Raw genomic sequence first — 6,000 nt, 5'->3', positions numbered from 1 at the left:
TCAAGCAATTTACATTTCTTGCACTTTAAGTTTCAGTCATTTACATTTCTTGCAATCTAAGTTTCTGCACTTTATATTACTTGCATTTTAAGCTTCAGCTTCTTTTACTTTCCTGCTATTTAATTTACTGCAATTCTCCCCTCTCCCTTTACGTTTCAAGCAATTTAAATTTCTGTCAATTGCAAACAACTCAACCAACACTTGATTCGCTTGACTAAATCACTCACTAAACTAAAATTGCTCAATCCTTCAATTCCTGTGGGATCGACCTCACTCATGTGAGTTATATTACTTGATGCGACCTGGTACACTTGCCGGTGAGTTTTGTGTTGGATCGTTTTTCACACATCAAGTTTTTGGCACCGTTGCCGGGGATTAAAATAGGTTGACAATGATTAAGTGAGGTGGTGATTTAGATCAAGCACTTTTTCTTTTCTGTTTCTTTTATTTTTAACTTGCACACTAACTGTTTGAGACTTTGTCTCTACTAACTCTCACTGCACTCAAGCTACAGAGTATTCTGTGTATCTTTGCTGTTTTGGTTGTATGACATAAACCAGGAGGGAGTTCTCTACCTCTGGAATTTCTGAATAAGAGCACCAAGAAATGGAGGAGACCGGGAGGAAGTTCACGGTAAGAGGAGAAAAGCTAAGGCACTATGATTTTCAGCCTCCATGATCAAAGAACAAGATATCAAGCTAGTGACAATAAAGAAGCGCTTGTTGGGAGGCAACCCAACCTGAGGTAATTCTCTTTTCATAGCTATTTCAATAAAAATGTAGAGTAGTTTTATCTTTAATGCAAGGAGCTAAGTTTGGTGTTTCACACTAAAATAATTTGAGGAAGAGTGAAGGATTCTAAGTTTGGTGTTTCACCAAAATCTCATCATAAAACATATTCTCACCTTCTGCATAATGCTAGCTTCAAGCATTTAGATAGACTAGTTAACTATTGTGCTGTTTCTTAGTTCTCAGCTTTATTACTTTTAGCAAAGGAAAAGAACTTCATATGGTTAATTTGATGCATGAGAACCACTGGCAAGGTACTAAGTTTGGTGTTCCCACACCAAAGTAAGTTCAAAAGCCCACAAATAATCAATGCATGCTAACCATTTTTTTTTCAAGTGCTTGGGGAACAAGCAACTTTCAATATCACTGCAGAGCATCATACAAACTTTTGGAAAGATTAAGCATCATCAATCAAAGAGATGAAAGAGGAATGTAAAGACCAGCAATGATGATGATGAGGAGGAGGAAAGCATGTAAACTCCAAAATGTTGTACTGTTAAGTGATTATTTTACATTAGATATTGCTGTGATTGAAAGTGATATTATATCCCTGTTTGTCTGTCTGTTTAGTACAGTTCTCTATAATTCAATAATTAAGATGCTTGATTATCCACAACACTATACTTTTCAAACTTGCGTGCACTCAAGATTTCAAAAAAAAAAGGGGGGGGGCACCACATGACAGTTCTTTGAAAAGAAGGATTGAGGAATTAAACAAATTTTGAGGCAAGTAAAAGATTAGGAGAAGTGGTGGTTCTAGTTGTGTGACTATGCATTGAGGTTGCATGCTTATGAAAACTTGCATGGGAGCTCATAGGCAGGACATAAAGTTCAAAGAAGTATTGTGGAGATTCTCAAACATTTATTGATCCAAGAAGCAACAATCAAAAGAAAAATAAAGAAAACATAAAAACAAAAAGAACATGGCCCAAGGCTCTGAGCATCAATTACTAGGCAGAAAAGAAGAAAGAAACAAGAACTCAAAGAGTTGTTATTCTAGTAAATGCTTGTGGTCGAATTGTGTCAAAGAGAGAGGCTTGAGCAAGTAAATCCTTAGGAGTGCTTTAACACCTAATACCTTAAAACCAACTGGTTTAGGAGTATTGATTGAAAGCTTATCTAAAGAGCCGCTTTGAGACATGACACTTAGAGTCAAGGCCAAAGCACATAAAAATATAAGCTGCTTCAAGGTGATTACCTATAGAGAGATCTCCATGATACCATTTGGATGAAAGTCCTAAGACTTAAGACTTCCAAGATGTAGGGACTAGTAAGCACTGAAATCCTTGCATGAGCATATAATTTAGAGTTCACCCCATTGTCACTTAATCGCTTCACTCACATGATAGCACATGTTATTCTTTAAATCCATTCTAATTGGAAGAACCTTTGAGCAGAATTCTTTTCTTGCTTGGGGACAAGCAAGTTTTAAGTTTGGTGTTGTGATGACAAGTCATCTAAGCCTAGTTTCACTAGTCTTTTTCTTTGTTTTCATTAGGTTTTATGCACTTTCTTGCATTTTAAGTAAGTGATTTGGAATGGAAATGCATGGTTTCTTTGAATCAAACAACCACCATATAATTGATGCTAAATCATGAGGTTTAGGCTAAATTTAATTGCATTTTAATGATTTATAAACCTTGTGAATTTGGTGATACTTTGATTGGTTGTTTTGATTAATTGTAGGTGAAGAAAAGAAGAAAAGAAGAAAACGTGGCCTAAAAAGTGTGGCTCAAGGAAGAAAAAGTGTGGCAAAGAAAGGAGGAAGTGTGGCGCATAAAACCTTGAAGCTCACTCCAAGAGCACAATGCTCACTAAGTGAGCGCTACACTCACTCCCATGGGACCAAGGCACAATGCTCTGCTCACTTTGTGAGCTGAGCACAATAGGAAGCCAAGAAACAAGGAAAAGAAAAACAATGCTCAGCTCACCAAGTGAGCATTGTCGAAAGCATTAAGGAATAATTCAAAGAAAACAAGTTGCAAGTGCATGCCCCAAGACTTGAACCCATGACCAAGGAGGATGAGGGAGGCGCTACTCGCAAGGAAAATAAGCCAAAAATGGCCAAAATGCATTCCCCAAGGTTCGAACCCCACACCTTGAGGAAGCAAGGAAGCAAGGCACCACAAGAAAACCAAGGAAAAGCTTCAGCGCATGCTTCCCATGGGTTTCGAACCAAGGACCTTCCCTTGGAAGAGCTAATGCTCAGCTCACTTGGTGAGCAGAGCGCTACTTCATGGGCATCACGCAAGCATCTCGGCACGGCCAGGGGAGAGGAGCGCGCACCAAGACGCGGGCTAGCAGCACAAGGCGCGCACCAAATTGGCACCAAGGCACCAATGCTCAGCTCAACTTGTGAGCTGAGCATTCCGCTGATGCTTGGCACGGTACAAGGCAAATACACACAAGGCCTCAATGCTCAGCTCAACTTGTGAGCTGAGCATCCTCCTGGGAGCACATCTCAACTTGGGCTGAAATTCAATTAAAAATCTAACTTAATTCATTTCTTCACCAAATCAAAAGCCCATCCAAATCCCAAAATCCAAGAATGGAAAGTGTATAAATAGGAGCTAGTTTGATGTAATTAGAACCTTTTTTTTACTTTGGAACCTCTAGACTTTACTTTGAATTTTGCATTTTAATTGGGAGCTTTTACTTTTGAATTTAGATCTTAGAGAATTGGGGAGGAGAATTGTTCTCTCTTCTTCCTTGTTCTTGCTTGAGCACTCTCTACTTTCATTGTCTTGGATCTTGGGTGAAGAATTGAAGAACTTCTGTTTCAATCTCACCTTGAGATCTCTTCTTTAATTTTCTGCAAAATTGAATTATACTTTCGGTTCATTGCTTCTTCTTCTACTCTTTCTGCAACTTGCTTACCTTTATTTTCTTTTGCAACTGTTCTTGTTGGATCAAGGAAGGATTTGAGATCTAGACTTGTTATCTAGTCTCTTCCACTCCTGAGATCTTCAACCACTTTCAATTTGTTGCAAATTAAGCACTGCTTCTCTGTTCTAAATTCTCCAAGGCATTTCATTCTTCTGTTTGAGACCCACTTCAATTCAATTCATCTTCTGCTTTTCTGTTTGTTGCAATTTACCTTTGCTTGTTTAAATTCTGCAATCCCAATTCCCAATCCTTTTTATGATTCAAGCAATTTACATTTCTTGCACTTTAAGTTTCAGCCATTTACATTTCTTGCAATCTAAGTTTCTGCACTTTATATTACTTGCATTTTAAGCTTCAGCTTCTTTTACTTTCCTGCTATTTAATTTACTGCAATTCTCCCCTCTCCCTTTACATTTCAAGCAATTTAAATTTCTGTCAATTGCAAACAACTCAACCAACACTTGATTCGCTTGACTAAATCATTTACTAAACTAAAATTGCTCAATCCTTCAATCCCTATGGGATCGACCTCACTCATGTGAGTTATATTACTTGATGCGACCCGGTACACTTGCCGGTGAGTTTTGTGTTGGATCGTTTTCCACACATCAGACCTTGTTCTTATGTATTTTTGACGGTGGAGTTTCTACACACCATAGATTAAGGTGTGGAGCTCTGTTGTACCTCGAGTATCAATGCAATTACTATTGTTCTTCTATTCAATTCAGCTTATTCTTGTTCTAAGATATCACTTGTTCCTCAACTTGATGAATGTGATGATCCGTGACACTCATCATCATTCTCACCTATGAACGTGTACCTGACAACCACCTCCGTTCTACCTTAGATTGAGTGGATATCTCTTGGATTCCTTAATCAGAATCTTCGTGGTATAAGCTAGAATCCATTGGCGGCCATTCTTGAGAATCCGGAAGGTCTAAACCTTGTCTGTGGTATTCTGAGTAGGATTCAGGGATTGAATGAATGTGACGAGCTTCAAACTCGCGATTGTGGGACGTTAGTGACAGACGCAAAAGAATCACTGGATTCTATTCTAACATGATCGAGAACCGACAGATGAATAGCCGTGCTGTGACAGAGCGCGTTGAACATTTTCACTGAGAGGACGAGACTGTAGCCATTGACAACGGTGATGCCCAACATACAGCTTGCCATGGAAAGGAGTAAGAAGGATTGGATGAAGACAGTAGGAAAGCAGAGAGACGGAAGGGACAAAGCATCTCCATACACTTATCTGAAATTCTCACCAATGAATCACATAAGTATCTCTATCTTTATTTTATGTTTTATTCATCTTTTAATTATCAATCCTCCATAACCATTTGAATCCGCCTGACTGAGATTTACAAGATGACCATAGCTTGCTTCATACCAACAATCTCCGTGGGATCGACCCTTACTCGCGTAAGGTTTATTACTTGGACGACCCAGTACACTTGCTGGTTAGTTGTGCGAAGTTGTGATAAAGAATTGAGATTGCAATTGAGCGTACCATGTTGATGGCGCCATTGATGATCACAATTTTGTGCACCAAGTTTTTGGCGCCGTTGCCGGGGATTGTTTGAGTTTGGACAACTGAAGGTTCATCTTGTTGCTTAGATTAGGTAATTTTATTTTATGTTTAAGCTTATTACATTTCGAAAATTTTTCAAAAATACAAAAAAAAAATTTATAAAGTCTTAAAATCAAAAATATTTTTATGTTTCTTGTTTGAGTCAAGTGTCTAATTTTAAGTTTGGTGTCAATTGCATGTCTTTATTCTTCTAATTTTAGAAAATTACATGCATTATGTTCTTCATTTATCTTCAAGTTGTTCTTGATGATTTCCTTGCTCTGATCTTTAAATTCTCTTGTCTTGAGTGTTTTGTTGTTTCTCATATGCATTCTCAATTTGTTAGTGTCAATAGTATACAAACTTCTAAGTTTGGTGTCTTGCATGCATTGTTTATTTGATCTTAGTTTCATTTTGATTATTCCTCATCATTAAAAATTCAAAATTTTTTTTTAAATTTGTGTCTTTTCAAGTCAATAATACAGAGAATTGAAGATTCAGAACATGCAGCAGAGGAGTTACACAGAAAAAGCTGGGCGTTCAAAACGCCCAGTGAAGAAGGAAAACTGGTGTTTAAACGCTAGCCAGGGTACCTGGTTGGGCATTTAACGCCAGGATGATACAAGAGGGAAGATTTTGTTTTTAGTTCAAATTTTTTTTAAGTTTTTATAATTTTTCAAAATCAAATCTTTTTCAAACCATATCTTTTCAATCATATATACTTGCCTACAATTAATGATTTGATTCAACATT

Source organism: Arachis stenosperma, chromosome 4 (assembly GCF_014773155.1).
Source record: "Arachis stenosperma cultivar V10309 chromosome 4, arast.V10309.gnm1.PFL2, whole genome shotgun sequence".
NCBI lineage: Eukaryota > Viridiplantae > Streptophyta > Magnoliopsida > Fabales > Fabaceae > Arachis > Arachis stenosperma.
This window is presented reverse-complemented; position numbering follows the sequence as displayed.